The sequence below is a fragment of the Sus scrofa genome, chromosome 15, assembly GCF_000003025.6.
Source record: "Sus scrofa isolate TJ Tabasco breed Duroc chromosome 15, Sscrofa11.1, whole genome shotgun sequence".
In the NCBI taxonomy this organism is placed as follows: Eukaryota; Metazoa; Chordata; class Mammalia; order Artiodactyla; family Suidae; genus Sus; species Sus scrofa.
In genome coordinates this window covers 7826652-7849285 of record NC_010457.5, presented here as the reverse complement: position 1 = coordinate 7849285, position 22634 = coordinate 7826652, and the positions used below count along the sequence as shown (strand labels likewise).

The window sequence follows — 22634 nt, the reverse complement described above, 5'->3', positions numbered from 1 at the left end:
TTTATACTTAAACAATTCCTTGAAGGGTTCAATAAGCCTTGACAAAAGAGTCCATTCCATCTACCAGCTATGTCACTCCTTGCCTGGATTCATGTTGTCCAGCCTCACTACCTAAGTCTTTCTATTTATTTATTTATTTATTTATTCTTATCAGGCAGTCTTAATTGTAATGAATTGTTATTTCCCGAATACATTTTTTTCTACTGTACAGCATGGTGACCTAGTTACAAATATATGTATACACTCCTTTTTTCTCCCATTATCATGCTCCATCATAAGTGACCAGACATAGCTCCCAGTGCTACACAGCAGGATGTCATTGCTAATCTATTCCAAAGGCAGTAGTCTGCATCTGTTAACCCCAAGCTCCCAATCCATCCCACTCCCACCCCCCTCCCCCTTGGCAACCACAAGTCTCTTCTCCAAGTCCATAATTTTCTTTTCTGGGGAAAGGTTCATTTGTGCCCTATATTAGATTCCAGATATAAGTGATATCATATGGCAATTGTCTTTCTCTTTCTGACTTATTTCATTCAGGATGAGAGTCTCTAGTTCCATCCATGTTGCCACAAATGGCATTATTTGAGTTTTTTTATGGCTGAGTAGTGTTCCATTGTGTATATATACCACATCTTCCTAATCGAATCATCTATCATTGGATATTTGGGTTGTTTCCATGTCTTGGTTATTGTGAACAGTGCTGCCTTAGTCTTTTTCAAGGAAAGTTTTGTTCTGATATATGACCAAGAGTGGGATTGCTGGGTGATATGGTAGGTCTATATTTAGTTTTCTAAGGTACCTCCATACTGTTCTCCATAGTGGTTGTACCAGCTTACATTCCCACCAATAGTGTAGGAGGGTTCCCTTTTCTACACACCCCCTCCAACGCTTGTTATTTGTGGACTTCTTAATGATGGCCATTCTGACTGGTGTGAGGTGGTATTTCATGGTAGCTTTGATTTGTATTTCTCTAATAATCAGGGATGTTGAGCATTTTTTCATGTGCTTATTGGCCATCTGTATATCTTCCTTGGAGAAATGTCTGCTCAGGTCTTTTGACCATTTTTTCAATTGGGTTGTTGGCTTTTTTGCTGTTGAGTTGTACAAGTTGCTTGTATATTTTAGAGATTACACCCTTGTCAGCTGCAGCATTTGAAACTATTTTCTCCCATTCTGTAAGTTGTCTTTTTATTTTCTTTTTGGTTTCCTTTGCTGTGCAAAAGCTTGTCAGTTTGATTAGTTCTCATTGGTTTATTCTTGCTTTTATTTCTGTTGCTTTGGGAGACTGATCTGAGAAAACATTTGTAAGGTTGATGTCAGAGAATGTTGTGCCTATGTTCTCTTCCAGGAGTTTGATGGTGTCTTGTCTTATATTTAAGTCTTCATGCCATTTTGAGTTTCTTTTTGTGCATGGTGTGAGGGTGTGTTCTAGTTTCACTGATTTGTATGCAGCTGTCCAGGTTTCCCAGCAATGCTTGCTGAAAAGGCTGTCTTTTTCCCATTTTATGTTCTTGCCACCTTTGTCAAAGATTAATTGACCATAGGTGTCTGGCTTTATTTCTAGATTCTCTATTCTGTTCCACTGGTCTGTCTGTTTTGATACCAGTACCACACTGTCATGATGACGGTGGTTTTATAATATTGCCTGAAGTCTGGGAGAGTTATGCCACCTGCTTGGTTTTTGGATCTTTTGTGGTGCCATATAAATTTTTGAATTGTTTGTTCTAGTTCTATGAAAAATATGGGTAATTTGATAGGGATTGCATTGAATCTGTAGATTGCTTTGGGTAGTACGGCCATTTTTACAATATTAATTTTTCCAACCCAGGAGCATGGAATATCTTTCCATTTCTTTACATCTTCTTTAATTTCCTTGATTAATGTTTTATAGTTCTCAGCTTATAAGTCTTTTACTTCCTTAGTCAGGTGTATTACAAGGTATTCGATTTTTTGGGGTGCAATTTTAAAAGGCAGGAATACAAAAATACAATACTTAAGTCTTTCTTCATTCATTTGTTGTCTACACTGAGTTCCTATGATAGCTACATTCAGATTTTAGATCCTGTACTTTCTATGACATAGTATTTTCTCCAATCATGAAAATGTTCATCTCTACTGTCCAAATATATCAATGACTAGCTATATATGACCATCAAAGACTTGAAATGCAGTTAGTGTAACCAAGAAAGTAAATTTTAAATTTACTATGATTTAGGTTCAAATTAAATAGCCATAAAGTAATGGGAAAGTACAACTCTGGATGGACCAGATTCTCTTAACCCAACACTTCACCCATGATACCTAAATGCAATACCTTACTGAGTTGATTTTCTTGTACAGACCCTTGATCTCCTTGTGATAATCTGTTTCTCAGTTCCTTCTGACTTGCTGAATTTCATCAAATAGGCTCTTAAATTCTATAATGCTATTTTTCCTTCTGATAGTTATAAAACACATATTTATTACAGAAAATGCTTTTAAGTATAAAAAAAATAAATTATATATGCATCACATACAACTGTCCCCAAAAGAGATGGCCATTATTTGTAACCTGGTGCTCATTTCGTCAGCATTTGTTGAGCATCTATTATTTGCAAGGAACTAAACTAAAAGATGGACCTAAATGGAAAAAAAAAAAAAAAGAAGAAGAAAATTGTCAGGTTAAGGAACTGAATGAGGACAAAGGAAGACAGAGCAATTTGTCCAATGAGTGGCTATAGAAGTTGGTGAGGAAGTCTACGGGTCTTTGTAAGACATGAAAATAACTTTGTGAGTCAGTATCTGTTCTGCAAAGAAGTTCATTGTGTCCTTTGTACAGACTTTGAAAAACTTATGGTTTCCAAAGGAGACAGTTTGGGGGGTGGGGGGATGCACTAGGGTTGTGGGATGGAAATCCTATAAAATTGGATTGTGACGATCATTATAAAACTATAAATGTAATAAATTCATTGAGTAAGAAAAAAAGGAAAAAAAGAAAATAACTTTTGATTTTATTGTAAGAGCAATAGGAAGAAACTGAAGGATTTTAAGTAGGCAAATGACAATATTATAAGTGCATTTTGGGCAAATTTACCTTTATTCTTTCACTTTGTAATATATAAATTATTACAATTTTTGCTTTTACTACTTTACATGTTTTATTGTGTTAGAAAATATTTCTAAAACATATATTATTTCTAAAACATCATGAAAACAGATTTCATGATATGATGTGTCATCATCAACTAGAACATGATTTTTAGATTCACGTATCCATGAAGTTTAACATTTTTCTTGTACAATCTCTTTTATTATACTACATCTGTTTATGTATTTTGTGAGCTTTTTATTACTTTTTAATATCAGGAAACTTTATTCTGACTGCTGTATGGAAAACAGACTATAAGGAATCATTTTAGAAGAAGAAAGAATAGTAAGAAAAAGCAAAGAAATGTCAGTAGCTCGGACAAAGATGAAAGCACTGATGGTGATGAGAAGTGGTCCATCTGGGTTTGCTGATGAACTGGCAATGAGAAGTGAAAGGGAGAAGTGCTAAGGTTTCCTTCACTGTATCACTTCCAAAGTGTGCTGATAGTGTTTCCATGTAACAGGAGCTCAATATTACATATATATAAGTGAAAATTATTCCCAAACATTTTAGAAGTCTTTGGCTTAAATATATTTTTTAATTTGTATAACCAAATTCTAATATTCATTAATCATCAACATACAAAATTCGTTTTACCACTATGCTTTAGTTGTCAGCTACTTCATCTTAATTAGAACATTTCTACTACACATTTAAATGCTATGGATTTTCAAAAACCTTCAAGAATGCATATAATATAATGTTTCCATTTGCTAAACCAATTAAAAATACAAGATGGAAGTGATACCTAAAAGAGAAAGAAATGTAGTCATTTAATGTCTTAGGTCCCTGTGGCAGGTAGTTTACAGACTAATAGAGTGTCCAGTCTCCCAAAAGCTATCCCATGACATGGCATCAATAAATAGGTCAGTTTTGTTTTTTTTCCATCATGTAATGTTCCTTTCTTGTGCTTACCATGATGGTCAGGAGAGCACTATATAAAGAACACTTGTCCAGAAGGCAGGGAACTGAGGTCTATAGGCAGGACCTGCACTGACCAATATCTCCAACCAGTTTCTTAACATCCATCCACTCCACAGTCCTCAGGACCCTGACTTGCCTTAGGGATGCTTATGGAGACATATTACATAATAAATCTAGTGCCTTCTTAGCTAATGGTGCCACTTAAATTCAGCTCTCTCTTAAAGTACTCCAGCAAATTCTCATGTGTTTTAGTTCTTGGTATCTTGCATAGTACCCAATCCATAAAAGACACTCAGTAATTATGTTTGTACCAAGAAAAGGAGAAACAGGAAGAGAAGATGGCCTAGTATTAAAAAAAATTGTAAGTAAAATGAAGTTTTTACTGTGTGCACAAATATCTTTTAAGTATTTGGGGACTAGAATCCATGAAGAGTACTCTTATAAGACACAAGGTAAGATGAACCACTCAGAACATTTATAGACATATCTGTTTTAGACTATCTATCAATAAGCCAACAAATCAAAATATTGTCAAGTCTTTTGGCTTGAGAGCTAAAAAGTATAAGATATAACCCCTGTTCCCAAAGATATGACAACAAACATAATTGGCAAAACAGTCCAGAAGTAGAGGAAACATTAAATAACAATAAAAAAGATAAGTAACAGCTCTGTCCTGCACAAGAAATGCAATAAAACACTGCAAAACTAGTTGTGAATGAAGGCAGAGGCACTAAGCCTTATTGGTAGAGAAGAAGAGAAAACTAAGGGGAGTGGAAAACCAGAAGCCTCAAAGGTAGCAAGGGAGCCCTAGGTCTTGAGGTTTTGGGTCTGGAAGGATCAGTGCTATTTAAATAAGAAAGAGAAGAAGGACAGTTGGGTATAGTTTAGGGTTTAAATAAAAGGAAGTAATCAGGTAAAACTGAAGAGGTGGTCTTTTACCAGACCTAGAGGTACCCGAATGCAGGATAAGACGTTCATGAAGTTCATACTTTATCTGTTAGCCATATGGGGGTCCACTGTACATTTATTATTATACTAGGAATACTTTATTTCTTCTTACTATCCTTAATTAACTGAGTTATGAATACTTGTTGGCTAAGAAAAGTGGTAATAAAATGAGAGGATAAGAAATCAAATAAAGTACCACCATCACTATGACTCTCAAAATAAAGGAGATTTGCTCTATATGTAACCAAATACAGACAAAATCAGTTCATTTAAAACCATGGCTCTCCATCATCACTTTTTGATAATGACATCTTTAAGTCCCCCCCAAAATTCTAATGTGATAATATTCTAAAAGAAAGATAATCATGTATTATGTAAGGTTTTTTTTAAGAATGTTATCTCACTCAATCATCGCCCTAAAAGATTTGTTCTATTACTCCCATGCCACCAATTGAGAAATTAAAGTACAGGAGATCTGGTTCAGTGCTAAGACAACAGCAGTTACTGAGAGGCAGAGACAAGTTTCAAACCCAAAGTTGATCTGGACCCAAAGTCTCTGCTTTTTCAGTTATTCCACACTGATTTTGAACTGTCTAAAGATTAGAATGTTACTCAATTATTTCCTCTTAACTGTACTTTTACTATAGCATATGTTTGAGAAAGAATAGAAATGCTATATAGAGAAGAACAATACTAACCTGAACAATTTTCTTTCATCCCTTCATTCATCACATACTTACTGAGTGATTACACTGTTAGACAGACTGTGGAGAGGTGATGATCATCAATGAAGTATCTCCTAAAGAGATGTTACCCTAAGTAACAGGAAGGAGTCAGCCTTCTGAGTGATGAGGAGGTGATCAGAGAAGAGGCTGACTTTAAGAGCAATGAAGGAAACAAATGTCTGATGTGGTGACTGGAAGGGAGAGGGTGAGGTAACTCAAAGGTTTCTAACTTGTTTAATTAGGTGGGCCATAGTAACATTCCTTAACCCAACAAGAGACACCAAATCAGTGGCTGGAGTAGAAGAGAGATAAAGAGATAGATTTTACAAATGCTGAATATAAGTGGAGTGTCCAGTAGGTAAATAAAGATAATATATAATATATATAATGTTATAAAATATATATAATATGTATAATATGCATTTTAGAGATTTAATTAAACTAAAGGGCTTGGTCACCAAATATGTCTATTAAAAATGTGGATTCTAGTTTGTTATGTAATTTTACATACTGTACTATATGTTTCGGCAATATTTCATACGTTATCATGTTTCCTCCCATTAGAGCATACACTCCTTAATGAGGTAAATTAGGTCTGCTTTGCTTTTCTTTAATATCCCACAGTTTCCCTAACATGGCAGTTACCACTCTGGACTTTTTTTTTTTTTTTTTTTTTTTTTTTTGCTATTTCTTTGGGCCGCTCCTGCGGCATATGGAGGTTCCCAGGCTAGGGGTCTAATCGGAGCTGTAGCTGCCAGCCTACGCCAGAGCCACAGCAACACGGGATCCGAGCCGCGTCTGCAACCTGCACCACAGCTCACGGCAACGCCGGATAACCACTCTGGATTTTTAAGTTCCTTTATAGCAAGTCCTACATTTTCCTTGTTCACTGTCCTATCTCAGGTGCTCAATAAATGTTTTCAAGTAATGGTCCTGAGAAAATCAAACTGATTCATTCTCTGTTTATAGTAAATATGATATTTACTTCTACCATTAAAAAACAAGTTGGGAATCACCTTGTGCCCCCCACCCAAAGAAAGCATGTATTTCCTTACTGGAACACCCAATACAATTCCAGGAAATGTTATTTGATGTCATTTTTGAAGGAGCCCATTACATTTTCCTTAGGGTCCTTAATAAGATGTCGGACAGTGTTCTCGTCTTCACCATGCTAATATCCAAGGACTCAAGATACCATCCAAAGAAAAGGAACTCCTGGGGAAAGGTAAGTGTCAGCCTGGTATAAAGATCAGGAATGTACAATATCATGATAATAATTCTTGTCATCTTCAGGGATTCATGATCACCAGCCTTGAAAAAGTAAGTCAATTAACATGCAAAGCGCATCTAACTTGCTGAGTGTGCTGGGAACACTTCATATGGTGTTTTATCTCCATAAACTAATATAATTAGTATGTGAAATATTTATAATTCACCTCATGATTAATCTATCGTAGAAGACTATTCTTTAACAGTGGCATATCATTTTATATTGGAATGTTCTTTGCACTTTAGTTCATGGCACTCATGAATCCCTGGGGTTCATTTCTAAATATTATAAGGTTGGAAGATTAGAGATCCAAGGTAACAGATATAAGTCTTTGGCACTCCAACCCAACCCTACAAGGGTTCTCAAAGATTACACACATTTAAGAACTCATGGACCAGTCAAGCCATAAATGTATTGCTTAAACAGACAGAAAAAGTTCAGTTCAGGTACAAGCCTGAGGAAACAAACCAGAGGCAAGTATGGAGTTGCTTTTATTTATTATCACCATTTAGGCTTGAATATTATGACACAGGAATAGTTAAAATAGTCACAACAACAACAACAACAATAATAATAATATCTGCTTCCTGGCATAGCAACTAAACTATTCCTGACAACCATGGGGAGAAAGGTATTTTGTGGCCAAATAACTAATAAGCTGACAAGGAAAAATATGGTAACCTGCTATTTTTACTGAATCATATCTACTGCTAAAATTAATGAGACAAAAGAAAACACCTCCTAAATATTCAGTCTTTCTATAACTGGTCACATGATCTAAATTTTTCTGTGCTTATAAGTATTTGTTTAAATTTGCTTCTCAGAGTCCTACATTCTCTTGAGTTGTTCTATCATTTGATTTGTGACATTTTGTTGTTATGTTTCTCATAGAGATTATTCCTGTGTTTTGATTATTTCTCCTATGTTTGTTTTGGCAAGTCCAAGACAGTTCTTTGAAAGCTTCCCTGAATTTGGTGCTTAATATGCCATTTGAAGAAATAACTCCCCACAAATAACTTATTTAGTATCCCCAATGTTTTGTTAATTTATACATCACTTTAATTATAAGGGTATCACTAGGTAATTAATTACAAAAGTCAAAGCCAGCAGAGTACAGTGTATATAGTAGGCACACAAAAAGTGTTTCAGGGGTGGAGGGGGTGAAATGTTAAATAATGTAGTACATCTGCAATAGAAAAAGAATGTGAAGTTGTGAGTCTCAGGATTGTAGCCCAGTCTTATATACTTTTATTTTAAAGATGAGACTTTTTTTAAACATGGATTTGCTAATTCTGTGTTTGTTTCTCTTCAAGCCAACAATGTAAAAACTCTAAGATTATATTTCTCAGTCTACATCAGAGAAGAAGAAACCCTTGAAAGCTAGTGTGTTGAAAGATCAAAACTACCACTTTTAATAGAGTAAAATGAAAATTCCAGAATCTTCTACATAACTACTAGGTTTCACAAATAAAAACTTTTCTTTAAATGCTTCCCTTGATTCCAACTTACATAATTACCCTATTTTTTTAAGTAACTAATACATAGGTAAAGGGTAAAAAAAAAAAGATGAGAAGTACAAATGCTATATAAACAATACTTCAAAATGAAGTACCAAGGCCACTCAATCAACCCACTTGGTAACTGTCTGAAATGCATTGCTCTCTGTCTCCCCGACCATTCTGCACTGTAAGAGATCAAAGAATACAGCTGGAAGGAACATCAAATTCCTGAAGCCACACCTCCTGACCAGATGCCTGAGGAACACAAAATGATGTCACCTGCCCTGTGTTAGCCAGTTGGAGACAAAGCTGGGACCAGAAAGGTGATGGTGAACTTCCCTTCTCATTTCAATACAACAGTGGCAGCAGCTTCAAGTTAGACACTGGGATGAAAATGTTCTCCATTTAAATGGGTGTTAAAAAAAAAAAAAAATTCACTGAAGGGGGAAAAAAAAAAACAGATTAGAGAAACTTTTTTTGACCATGTTTGACCCTTTCTCTCCACATGGTATAGACAAAAGTACTTGATCATAGGTATAAATACACACTAGAGGCTCACTACATATATCTAGCTGAGTCTCAATGTTATTTGAATTTTCCATTGCCTACAACTGAGAGTCACATGCCATAGGTCACAGAAAAGTCATCTAAAGCCTCTCTCTGTGGCAAACTATTGCAATTGGAATGGATAAGCAATGAGATCCTGCTGTATAGGATGGAGCATGATGGAGGATATTGTAAGAAAAAGAAATATATATATATATATACATATAACTGGGTCACTTTTCTGTACAGCAGAAATTGACGGAATACTAATACTGTAAATCAACTGTAATGGAAAAAATAAAAATCATAAAATAAAAAAAAAAAACCTCTCTCTGCCACCTAAGACATTTACACTTAAGGCACAGCCTGGAAGCATCCCTTCTGAACAAGTCTTTCCTTTCTTCCATTTCCTCTACTTGTACAACAGTGGTCTGGAAATGCCAGGAAATACAAGGAATGCCATGAGAGAGGCAAGCAGAGAATCTCAGATTTGATATGAAAAGCCAGAAAGGCTTTAAAAGAGAAAATGCTTAAGATGGACATAGAATTTCCAGTTTAGTATGCATTAAGGATGGGAAAAGAGGAAGATGATGTGTTTTTATTAATACTGCAGACAAAAAGCAAATACCTAAGACCATAAATTTCCACATTCTATTCAATTAATTAATCAGCACATTTATATATTTATACATACAGTAGATAAGGGAGCAAAAGATTAGCTAGAGTTGTCATCCAACTCTTCATCTTTGTATTTTGGCAACTGCAATATAAACAATGAGCTGAAGTTGTATGAGAGTTAAAATTTGGTATTTTAAATAACTTTGTTTTAATTCCCAAATTCATATATCCTGTCAGGGTGATGCCACCTCACTGCAAGTAAATTTTGTGACCAATTGCTCCATTGCTAAGTTCCCAAAGTGAAATACACTCACACAGGACATTCTACTAACTTTCTGTAATGACTCTTTGTCTTGAAAAACACTTTCAAAGGAATGTTAGTATTTTACCACCCCATAGGAATCAGTAACAAGGCGAGAGATTCTCCCAAGAATATTCCAACAGTCCTTGAAAAACTAAGACTGTCACAAAACCTGAGCATCTGGCAACTCTGCCACCATGAAGTATCCATATGGAAGAGACCAAAATGTGTCAAAGTACCCAAAACGATTTTGGATAGTGTAGAAGATAGAATAAATAATTCAGTATCGTCAACACTTTCAACAGCAGGTAGTGGATATGCTACCTGCTTCTATAATGTGCCAGAATGTAACATAAGTGTGTGAGGCTGCGTGTGTATGTGGGTGAGAGAAAGGCAGAGAGGATATGAGTATACATGAGGCTAAAAACTATTTTAGAAATATTCCTTAAGTAGCTTTCTTTGTAGGGATATCCAATATCTATAAGTATAGGTTTATAGATACACACAGAAGAAGAAAATGCAGTCAATGAAAACTTACTTCTAAGATAAACACAGCAACAAATATATTACTTCAGAGTCAATGAAAAAAACTGCACTAACTTAACATTAAAAAAAGTCAGAAAATCCAAAATTATGGTTCCCTCAGCAACCATAACTGTGTCCTCATGCATATATGAGTATTTTGCATTACTGTAATGATGATACATTTCAACCTTAATATCAGTTTATGCAATGTGACTGAATTAGGATTCTTTTGGGAACTATAACTTTGAATTCCTGGACTTTTGTGAATGTAAAATCTTAACCATAAAATTACATTAATAGAGGGGGGGGTTCTGCATTTTATTTTCTGGCATTTAAAAAAACAATAAAAGGTGAATGGTTGACAACTTTAAAGTAGTAAAAGATTGGCTGACTTGTAACAATACAAAAAGGATTTGATACAGACCCTAACACCTTAAAATAGGGATATACAAGCTATAAGCAATAAGAAAAATCCCTTTGAAGATTAATCAAAGACAAGAATAGGCAAGACATCTTTCCAAAAGTGAATTAATTTACTTTTTCTATAAAATGTTAGTTTCTAATTAGAAGGTACTTTCATTCAATTATATTTTAACATGGCTATAAATACCTATGCCTGAAATAATTCTCTCACTACATATTCCTGCATCTCATCAAGAAAAAAATAGTATTAAAATGGCCCCCCACATTTTCAAGAGTAAAGTTGGTTGGAAGCTACTTTTCCTTTTTGTATATGTAGCATGGCAGGACATAAGCTATAAGATGAAACTGTATTACTGTCACCAACTACTTATTGATCATAAGCCTGAGGCTGATTCAAAATATGGTTCACAAAGAAACACAATGATTAAGTTAAGCTTAAGAACAAAGTAACCATTTTACATAATTAGTGAAGTATTATACAAGCATGGAGTAGCTGGGAAATGAATTAAAGAACAGTGACATACATAGTGGGTTCAGGAGAAAAGAGACAGAATCATGTTTGTTTAGGGAAAAGTTACAAAGACTTTCATGGGAGGTGGCATTATTCAATGGGCCTCACAGACTCAGTAGTTTTACAACAAAGACATTCCAGGCGGATAGAGGAGCCTGTGGAAGGATCCAAAAGATCCAGAAATGGTCAACACTCTGTTGGCAAACAAAGAGTCTGGGTGAAGAGAAGCCTCATAGAGGAACTATAAAAGGAAAAACTGTAAACGCAGATTAAATATATATTGTAGAGGACCTTGAAGGCAAGGGTCACAAGCCTTAATGGCAATGTATAGGTGGGGGTGGGGTGGAAAGTAGGGGTAATGCAGGCGGTGGGGGGGGTACGAGACTTAAGGGTTGTGTGAGGAGGCTATATGTTTAGGAGAAGAGAAACAAAAAGCAAAAATAATAAAAATGAAAACCAAAAAACATAAGCCCCACAACAAGAGGGTAGAAGACACAGTAGGAGAAGACTGATGACAGGAGACCAGTTATAAGATTATCATAATAATCCAGACAAGTTACAATGAAGACCTGAGGAAATGTGATTAACAGTAAGACCTAAAAGGAGAAAGGATTAAGATGCTTTCAAGATTTTGAGATATCATGACTACTGGAAAGATTGGAAAGACTGTGACATTCATAAAATACAAGCTTAAGGGTGATGTCTGACACAAGGAAAAGGAATGACTGAGTACTTTGAGTAAATCTTTAGTTTAAGGTGTCAAGTTCCATAAAAGCAAGTATTCCTAGAAAAAAAAAAAGTTAGAAATGTGAAGATAGTGATTAAGGCAAGAGAAACAATACTATTCTTTACACCCAGGCAACAAACTTGTGTCTTCACTCCTTTTATCCTTATAGGGTTGGGAAGGTAAGGACATATGTTGTATAAATAAGAAAACTGAGGCTCAGGAAGGATGACCTTCCAAACCTCACACAGGTACAAAGACGCAAAGTCAGGCTGCAGACACAGATTTTGGAATCTTTAGTATGAAAGTTATTTTGAAATTATAAATAAGTTCATCAAAAATGCAGAGGTGAGGAGTTCCCGTTGTGGCTCAGTGGTTAACGAATCCGACTAGGAACCATGAGGTTGCAGGTTCGATCCCTGGCCTTGCTCAGTGTGTTAAGGATCTGGTGTTGCAGTGAGCTGTGGTGTAGGTTGCAGACACGGCACAGATCCCGCGTTGCTGTGGCTCTGGCATAGGCTTGGCAGCTACAGCTCCGATTAGACTCCTAGCCTGAGAACCTCCATATGCCGTGGGTGTGGCCCTAGAAAAAGGCAAAAAGACAAAAAAAAAAGAAAATGCAGAGATGAAAGATAAATGAACTGTGAGCAGAATCACACGAAAGAGCTAAGACTGTAGAACAGCAATTATTTAATAGCCCAATAGATGACCAGGATGCCTGGCAAAGTGTTCCAGGAACTGGCACTCAACAAGTACTCAATTACCACCCATCACATCAACAGCTAAAGAGAAGACAGCACTAAACAGGATCTTTGTATCTGTGACAGACGCATGGTATAGTTCTCAAACTTTTTTAAAGCAATCACTTTTCTACACAAAACTCTGATATGGAAAATACATTAAAACACTCTTAAGAAAAACAGGAGTCACATTAGGAGTTTGGAGTGTCACCTAACATGAACTCTTTTCCTTTCCTTTCAAAACCCTTCTTTGCATGTATATAGCACATACACCCCTAAGACAAACCCATACAACCCAGAGAAAATACTGAAGTCCTCTTAGTCCTAAGGGTTATGTAATCTGAGACCTCTGCTTGTGGTTTAGAAAAACTACAGGTAACACTTGTCCTGGACAGATCAAACTGAAATCAAATACCAGCCTGTCTAGAATTAACTCTTAACTAGACTCTTCACTGCCATGTTCTTCACCACTAGCTGGGATCCTTCATTTACTTTTTTCAGGGATTTGTCCATGGTCAACAGTTTTCTTTGATTACGACCAGCATCACCAGATCACTTGGACAGCACAATTGTATACCACGGAAATGGCATATTTCATTGAGCCAGTTCTCTGTAACTGTCTTGCTCCAGGAACCTGTTGTAGAGCCTCCCCACTTTGGGCATCTTGTCACTGGCCATGCCACATGATTCCATATATAAGCTAGAATAAGAATGGCATAATGACAGGAGATTGAAATTAAAGAAAAGAATACCCAAGTTAGATATCTTAGAGGAAAGGAGTTGTGCCTTATAATCATGTTACTGATATGGCCAATTATGTGAATGACAAAGAAGGAAAGGAACTTAGTTCCAAGAATTGAAAAAAAATGAACAATTTATTGAAAACTTTTTAATAGCAGACTTGCAATGGTATTCTGTTTTCATATAAATTGTAAATGAAAAATTTAGTCAATTTAGATAGCAAAGCCACTAATCACTGTTTAAAAAATCCAGCCCAATCAAATAGTAAAAAAAGTAATCATTATAAGATTTTATTATGGCAGTACCTTTATGCAAATATGAAGTAATATATAAAGAAAATCATGGGCTGATTCTTAGATAATTTATTCAAGAAGTAAGTTATGAAAATTCATCAACAAGAATAAATAAGGTAACTCAAAGACAGCTCACCATAGACTCTCTTTATGCAACTCCAATTTTAATTTAGTCTGTATTGATAGATTCTTTTATTTCATGTGTTACAGTCATGTTAAATCTAGATACAACACAAATGCATGGAGAGCTTACATAGTAAAAACACGTCTGGACATGACACAGGCAGTTGTTCCTTTTGCTTCAAGTGAAAAATAGTTCAGTCGTAAAAGGATCTGAAGAGATTTAACAAAAATCGGTGAAAACACTTTTTCCATATGCATTAAAATTCTTCTTTTACTCTCTTGATTTTACACAATAATTTGCCTTTGGGAAAAACCATGCTGACACTCTCCTGGTTAGTCTCAAGCTTCTGCAAAAGAGGTCAACACAGAAAGAGAACAGGCAAAGGCCTGGTCCCAGGACAATACACACCAAAGGCAATAGAAGCCCCTGTGGCACCTGCCATCTGAGAGGAGAGTGGGCCAGTCAAAGGAACTTGATGCAAAGGGCATTAATTTGGGCAAGACATAAGTTGAATTTAATGAATAAAGCAGAAAAATAAAGATTCCAAGGAGACGTCTCAATTAGAATTCAGGAGGCAACCCTAGAAAATACCACACAGGGGTCATATGCCAAGTCTGACTGGAAATGTGTAGGGGATGAAAGTGTCAGGAACTAAGAAAGGAGTAGCAAAGACCCAGAAGGAGCCTCCAGGAGAATAACTGGAGAGAAGGCGGGTACTAATAAGGAAAGGAAGCCTGGCCACGTCAGCCAAAACAATTGCAGGATGAGGAGGAACAAGGGGAAGGCAGCAAAGTGAGGGCCAGGGCTGATCCCATCACAACCAACAGCAGAGAGATTTGTGGGGTGGGACATCAGCTGAGAGAAAGAGTCAGTGTAAACAGCTGTGCAAATGAACCCAAGGTCTGCACTGGATAAGCTAACTCCAAGTCACATTAGTGGGTAAGGCTTAAGATGTACCTGCTGACTCAGCTAAGAGTGGCTCACATATTGTGCAAGGCGCAGCCTGCAGGTAGGGGGCATCAGTAGACCTGACTGTGCCTGGCTGAGGAAAGGGTAAAGAGAGTAAACAAAAATGTCTCTGAATTATAGTATGTGAACTTGGTATAGACTACAAATCAACCCCAGAACATGAAAACGTGTATTTACCCAAAAGACAAATTAGTACTCTATTTTTTAGTCCAAAAAAGGATCTTTGATAATACTGAGTAGAATTAAAACTTCTTAAAGTACAAAATTATAAATATACCGTTATTACAATAATATGAAACTAGATATACAAGAAAAGACTATAAGGAAATAAGACCATACGGTATAACAGCTACTGGGTTTATGGATTTTCATATTTCACCTCCAAATGTTCTACTGTGTGACTATATATATTACTTTTATAATTAAAAAATGAAAAATATTAATAATAAAACTTTTAATAGCAAGCATGCCTGGTACTTTTTGAATTATTTGATTAAAATAATTTCCATTTACAATACATTTTTTAGGTAAAGAGCGAAGTATTTACATATGCTACTATACACTGAAGTCTTCATAAAATCTCCTAAAATGGATAATCTCTACACTTAATGTGTACATCACTATTAGATACAATTAACCTAAAGAGACAATTTAAACTTTTTTATTTTTAAAAATTCCTTTTGTTTTTAAATATAAGGAATATGTATTAATATCAACTTTATACATCAGTAGGGGAAAATTAAATCAAGAGCATCCCTATAGTGTGTTAGAAAGCAAATTATTTGGGAAATAGTGCCAGAGACTAAATGTTTTGAAGGGGCAAGAATCATGTCATCTCCATACTCTGTAAAATTCCACAAGGCATAGATACACAGTTTGCCAGTTGCATTCACTATCGTTTAAACTAAGATTATGGTTAATAACATGGACTCTAAAATAGACCACCTGAGCATACAAATGACTCCTAAGGTAGACTACCCAGGTCTACATGGAATCTAAGGGCAGTCTACCTGGGTCTACCATGTACTCTGAAAACAGACTACCTGGGTCTATCATGGACTCTGAGAGCAGACCACTTAGATCTATAGCATGGACTCTGAGGGCAGTCTAACCCACGTCTACCATGGAATCTAAGGGCAGTCTACTAGGGTCTACCATGTACTCTGAGAATAGACTACTTGGGTCTACCATGGACTCTTGAGAGCAGACTACCCAGGTCTATCATGAAATCTAAGGGCAATCCAACTGGGTCTACCACAGACTGAAGGCAGACTATCTGCTCCGCCAACTGGTGACTATGCGATCTCAGGAAAATCAGCATACCCTCTGTTTTCCTCATGTGTTAAGTGGGATTGAAAACAGTATTCCTCTAATGGGTGGTGTGAGGATATATAAAGTGCTTAGACCAGCAATTGGCACATTGCAACCACTATGCAAATACTGGAGACTATTTAACATTATTATTAATCAATTTTGTTTGGGGAATGAAATATCAATTAAAATTCAAAATTCAAAATACTGTAAAATTGGTGAGTTTATTAGTTTATATTCTCTTATTTTTGTCTTCATCATACTAGACGTCACTTACCAACATTATTATTGGAAAACTCTCCTATAAATGAACAGCATTAGACTTAATTACTCCTGATCTTTAGATAATAACCATTTTCCAGGACCACTGAAGTTATTTAACTAAGTCCTACACTTCTTAGAATCTAGAAGAAGAATATTTTGTCAGTCTTCCTTCCAAATACAGTGTGTGATGATCCAATTTGGTTACATTTTGGATTGCCAGCATTTGCAAACTCATCTGGGAGTAATTTTTCTTCCTAGATGATTTGTGCCTGAGCTAGAGAAGAAAAATTAAGTTCTTTTTATTGTGAAAATCTTTACACAGACTGCTTGCAAAGTCTTTCCAAGGTATTCGGTATCCTTTATACACTAGACACCCAGTTCTAAGAACTCTAAGTAAATGGTCTATCAGTTCAGTTCAAATGATTTTCTGATATGCTACTTTGGTGCTAGGATTAAAGTTTGGGCAGACATACATAATGTTTTAAAAAAATGCTGGTTATGTTCATACTTCAATTTTTTTAATGTATGTTTTGGGTCAATTCAAAGTTAAGCAAACTAAACAATGTCAAATAGCCATTCATTTCACATTTTGGTTCTTAAGTAGTTTGCTCAGTATTCGCTTAGTATATTCATACTGATATGAAGATGATGCTAAAGATAATGTCCACTATTAGAGTTTCAGTGCCACTTACATGATAATGGGTCCCAGATTTGGGTTTCAAACACAGGCTTCTCATCTAACCTCCATATATTCAACTGTCTAACGGAAATCTTTGTGTAGAAAGCCAATTGGTACCTAAAATCAAAAGGTCCAAAACAGAACTCATCATCTAATACAACAAATATATTCTTCTGCTGTGTCTACTGTTACAGCTGAAGGTATAACCATCCAAACAGGAAACCTGAGTCATTCCTCCCTTTGACTAACTATCCCTAAATTTCTATAAATAACCTATTAAAGAATATTGTCCATTTTATTTCCTGAATCCTTCTCAAATCCATTCCTTCAATTTCATGCTTATTCTTTTCTACATAAGTGAAACCTATTTATTGAAAAATCTACCTAACTAACCTTCCTATTTCCAAGCCTGATTTCCCTACAAGTTCATCCTACACCAGCTACAAGAGCCATATATCATGAATGCAAAATCCATCCAAAGTCACTCCTCTGCATAGAACTCAAGTCCCTTAAACTAGTAAGTAAATTATCAACCTTCACTGATCTCCACCCAGATCTATAAGCTCCTCAGCTGTCCCAATCTCACACTTTGAGCTTCAAAAAGAATGAAATGGTTCCTTACACACACCAGGTGGTATCTTTGCTTACTACTAACCAATTTGGATGGTAGGCCATTGTTTCATGCTCTCTTCCTCAAACCAACCCAATTCTTTTGCATCACTTAAGTATCATCACCCTTCCAAGAAGACTTCCTAAATCCTTCCACTAAGAACCAACTTGGATTATGTACTCCTTTTGAGTGCTCCCATATCTTTGCATTCACCAAATGAGAATACAATTTTTTTCATTATCTGTCTATGACTGACTGTCTTTGACTGTCTTGAAGGTAAGACATCATCTTATTCTCCCATCTTTGTATCCCCAGTTCCTGGTTGTTGATAATTAATATGCTTATTATGTATGTATATATGTAAGTATATACATAAATCTTTGCTTAACTTTGGTCACATTATCATATATCAAAATTTGTTATGGACAAAATGTATAAATTTATGAAAGTGAATATACAGCATTTTATTATGACAGAATTTGCTTGATAAACAGAAGAGAAAAACCTAATTTTTTTTCTATTTCTTCTTCTATTCATTTATGTTAAAGTCAAACCATTGATTTTATCTTCTATTTTAATAGGGATTTTAATATTCTTTGGACTCCACAAGTGGTTTCCTAGATTTTGCAATATCAGAACCAAGCTCCCTGTCATTCTCTTCACCCTATATCCTATGCTTTGCTACAACAGACTCCTAACAACTGCCCCAGCACACGTGTCTGTGCCTCTGTATGAAGTACTGTTCCCTTCTATTTTCTTGTCTAACATGTAACTCCCATAAACTTCAGGCTTCCTGCCCTGGACATTTGAGTCATTCTACCAAGATTTTCTTTTCATAAATCTCTGTACATATCTCTGGCATTGCATTCCCTCTCTTTGCAATGCAGCATGCCTCCCAGTCTCTGCAGTAAGCACTCCTTCTGTTTTCCTGTAACATAGATGTTCGATAGGATTAGTTTAATGTATTCTAGATTAATCCATCCCTATTCCTATTCCCATCCGTTAGAACTATCGAAAGGACTTGTCTTTAGCCACAGGCTTTCCTCCTTAAACAAACATTCCCTATGAAAACACAATAATCCTTACAGCTTCATGAATGATCTTCAAATGCAGTGTCCCAGCTTTCATATATCACCTGAACTCTAGTCCTCTATCTCCAGTCACCCGCAAAAAATGCCTACTTGCTATTAATGTCAGTTTACTAATATTGAGCTAACTTGTCGCTTTCTTCCTCCATCATTTCTTGCCCTTCTCAACTTTACTCATTCTGCCAAGAGCATAGAATTATGTTGGATCCCCAGGGTAAGGCTGAAGGCATATTTGATTACTCCCTTCTTCTTAACTCCTAACAAAGTATCATCAAGCTGTGCGAGTTTTTACCATAAATAAAGATGCCAAATCTGGCCTCTTCTCCTACCCTCCAACACTGGGTTTTTATCAGCTCTGACCACAAAAGACAGCGTATCCTCTTCATGATTTCCCTGGCTTGAACTCCTTTCTAACATACTGTCTCCATGTTAATTTTAGCAAAACACACTATGACTATCTTAACTTGTGAAACCCTTTGAAAAACTCTACCTGGCTCTAAAGAAAATGAGAACAGGAGACCAATTTAGGTTATTTTAAAGCAAAACATTAGGTAATTCTAATCCTCAAAGTCTCCTAATTTATAGCCTGATTAATGGGTAGAACTCTAGTTTTCTTGGATTTCAGTCTACTACTTATTTCATCATTTAAACCAACAGAGTTACTTTCTGAGAAAAATCTCGGCCCTGCCAGCAGATCCTTCTGCAGCTCAAAAATATAAGCCAGATTTTTACTTTTATAACACAACACCATCTTTGGCAACTACAAAATTAGGAACCCTGGCATATGGATCTTCTTTCAGTCAACACAGAATACCAATACCTCAGATACATGCTAATAACATAAAGATTATTTTCTCTAATACATACTAAAATATTTATAGATGAAATGATATGACATGCAACATTTGTTTCAAAATAATCCAGTGTAGGTGAAGAGAGAATAAAGTAAGAGAGGGTCATAGATGAGATGAAATTAATCATGAGTTGATAATTATTGAAGCTGAGTGATAGGTACTTAGAGATTCATGATACTACTATCCCTACACTTACATTTGAAATTTTTCAATAGCAAGTTAAAATAAATTTGAAACCAAATGTTATAAAATAGTATTCACCACGGATAATGGAGCTATGGATACTTTTAATTTCTTCTATAGCTCTAAATATTCTTTTTAGTTTTTGAAAACGAACAAGAATTACTTTAAGAAAGTTATAAAATGCTAATTTAAAAAAAAACTATGTTCTCCACATCTGTTAAGCCTCTTCTTACTCAACTAATATTTGAAAGGTATGTGTTACTTATTCATTCCTTCAAGTCAATGAAATTTTATCATTTCATCAAGTGAAAAAATCACTAAGCTAAGTAGCTCCATTATTTTACTCTGGGACTCAGCAGAACTAGCTTTATCAGAACAATTATTAGCTTATTCTTATTTTTACTGATGACGTTCCATGAAGCAACATAAAAGAAAACATACCTACATTTTTTTAAAGAAATGCTGCAAAAATTTCTGTTATAATATTCAATGTCCCTTATAATAAAGATCTATCTAACAGAGTCCACTTATAACTACAGGTTTTAACATGAGCTACATATTAGAATCACCTGAGAGATTTAAAAACTTCTAATGCCCAAGCCACACCCAAGACCTACTAAATCAGAATCAGAGGACATGGGATCCAGGCATCAGTAATTATTAATGTTCCTAAAGGATTCCAATGTGCAGCCAAGGTTGAGGAATGTTGTTTTAAAACTATATGCATTAGTAATATACTGTTAATTTTTTATTATACAAATTTTCAAGCTCACACAAAAATAGGCACCATAATAAGCCCCATGTATCCAATACACAACAGCTATCAATATTTTTGCCAGGGTTGGTTCAATTATCCCTCCCACTTTATTTTTATTTATTTATTTTTTGCTGGAATATTTTAAAGCCAATGTTAGATGTAAGATCATTTCATCTATCAGTACTTGAGTATGCATATATTGTTTCTTATGATTAACTGACTTAATTCCTTTTTATTAGACAAAGAGAGGCTTTGACAAGCTTAGTTTTTTGTTCAAATGGATTAAGTTTCCTTAAATTAGAATTTCTAAAATATCCATGCTTCCTCTATCCCTCTGAAATAACTTGAATTTTTTATTTTTGTTTTTGTTTTAATGATTTTCAGTTATACTGTATATGTGTATTTTTATGAAAAACAGCTCTTTGATCGCAGGGGTTTTAAATGTATCCTCCTATCACTTCTTCTCAAGGATATATATAAAATTTACTCTGCCTATTATACCATGTCAAATCTCTCAGTTTGACTTCATTAATAATGTGTGTTTTTCCTCACTATAAAAGTAATGTATATTCATTACAGAACAATTTGGAAAATGCGCAAATGGAAAAAGAATAACATCATTTAAATTTCTACAACCTGTATCCAACAATATTTTATATTTTGCATATTTTTATGCCATAGTTTTTTTTCATAAATGTATAAACACATTTTACAAAATTGAGATTGTACTAAATGGATTATTTTCATAATACAATTTTTACTTAACATTCTCATGAGTATACTCCCAAGTTTTTAAATCTTTGAAAACATGATATTTAAGAATTATGAAATTAATACTCCACCACATGAATGCACTATAATTTACTAAACTGTCCCCTTATTATTAGACAGCTGGATTACTTTACAATGATTTTATGTAATTCTTTGCTGATAATTCTAATCATCCCTTTGTCAAAAATGGTGATGGATCTGAGATTTTGCCCTACTTGCAAGTCAAAAGTTAGCCTGACACAGATTCCCAGATGCTGGCAGCAAACATGACATTCCTGGTCAAATAAAGACCTTTTCACTCAGGACACAGTAGGCAGCATGAGCTTCTCATTCACATCAGTTCTCCCTGGATGCCAAGGTCCAGGAGCATAATGTGGAGAGGCCCAGGTGGAGGGTGCACAGGCAGTAGGTTTGCATCATAGACAAGAAACCCAAAGTTTAGGAAATTCCAAATCTTGCATAATGAGCTGCCAGAAAACTTGCACAAACTCTGCTCTATTGAGAGACATTATACTTGGACAATAAATAAACCAGCTATCTAATCAGAAAGGAGATACTATCTCTATATTTCCATGATGTTTTGCTATAAAATCCTTGAAAAGATAGTCTTGGACAGAAAGACATTTCATATCTCTGCTTGCAAGCCATACAGAAATGCGGGAGACCGACAGAGAACTGTCTCCCAACATTCTTCAGGACAAATATGTAGGGAGTTCCCATTGTGGCTCAGTGGTTAACGATTCCGACTAGGAACCATGGGGTTGCAGGTTCGATCCCTGGCCTCGCTCAGTGGGTTAAGGATCTGGAGTTGCCGTGAGCTGTGGTGTAGGCCACAGACGAGGCTCAGATCTCGAGTTGCTGTGGCTCTGGCGTAGGCCAGCGGCTACAGCTCCAATTCGAGCCCTAGCCTGGGAATCTCCATATGCTGCGGGAGTGGCCCAAGAAAAGGCAAAAAGAGAAAGAAAGAAAGGAAGGAAGGAAGGAAGGAAGACAGACAAATATGTAGAGGGCAATTACTGAATTTTTTTTTTTCTTTTGCCTTTTGTCTTTTTTAGGGCTGTACCTACGGCACATGGAGGTTCCCAGGCTAGGGGTCTAATCGGAGCTGT

At 35.6% G+C, this 22634-nt stretch overlaps 1 protein-coding gene and 1 long non-coding RNA gene across 26 annotated transcripts in view; one reads left to right on the top strand and one right to left on the bottom strand.

Moving 5' to 3' along the window:
- Window positions 1–8770, top strand: part of LOC106508109 — a 51425-nt gene extending 42655 nt beyond the window's left edge. The window contains exons 2-3 of the long non-coding RNA XR_001304673.2: window positions 6853–6949; window positions 8308–8770. This is a non-coding gene — a long non-coding RNA (uncharacterized LOC106508109). The remainder of the gene's footprint in view (window positions 1–6852; window positions 6950–8307) is intronic.
- GTDC1 (glycosyltransferase like domain containing 1) overlaps window positions 1–22634 on the bottom strand; it is a 476816-nt gene that overhangs the window by 313499 nt on the left and 140683 nt on the right. The window lies entirely within an intron of this gene.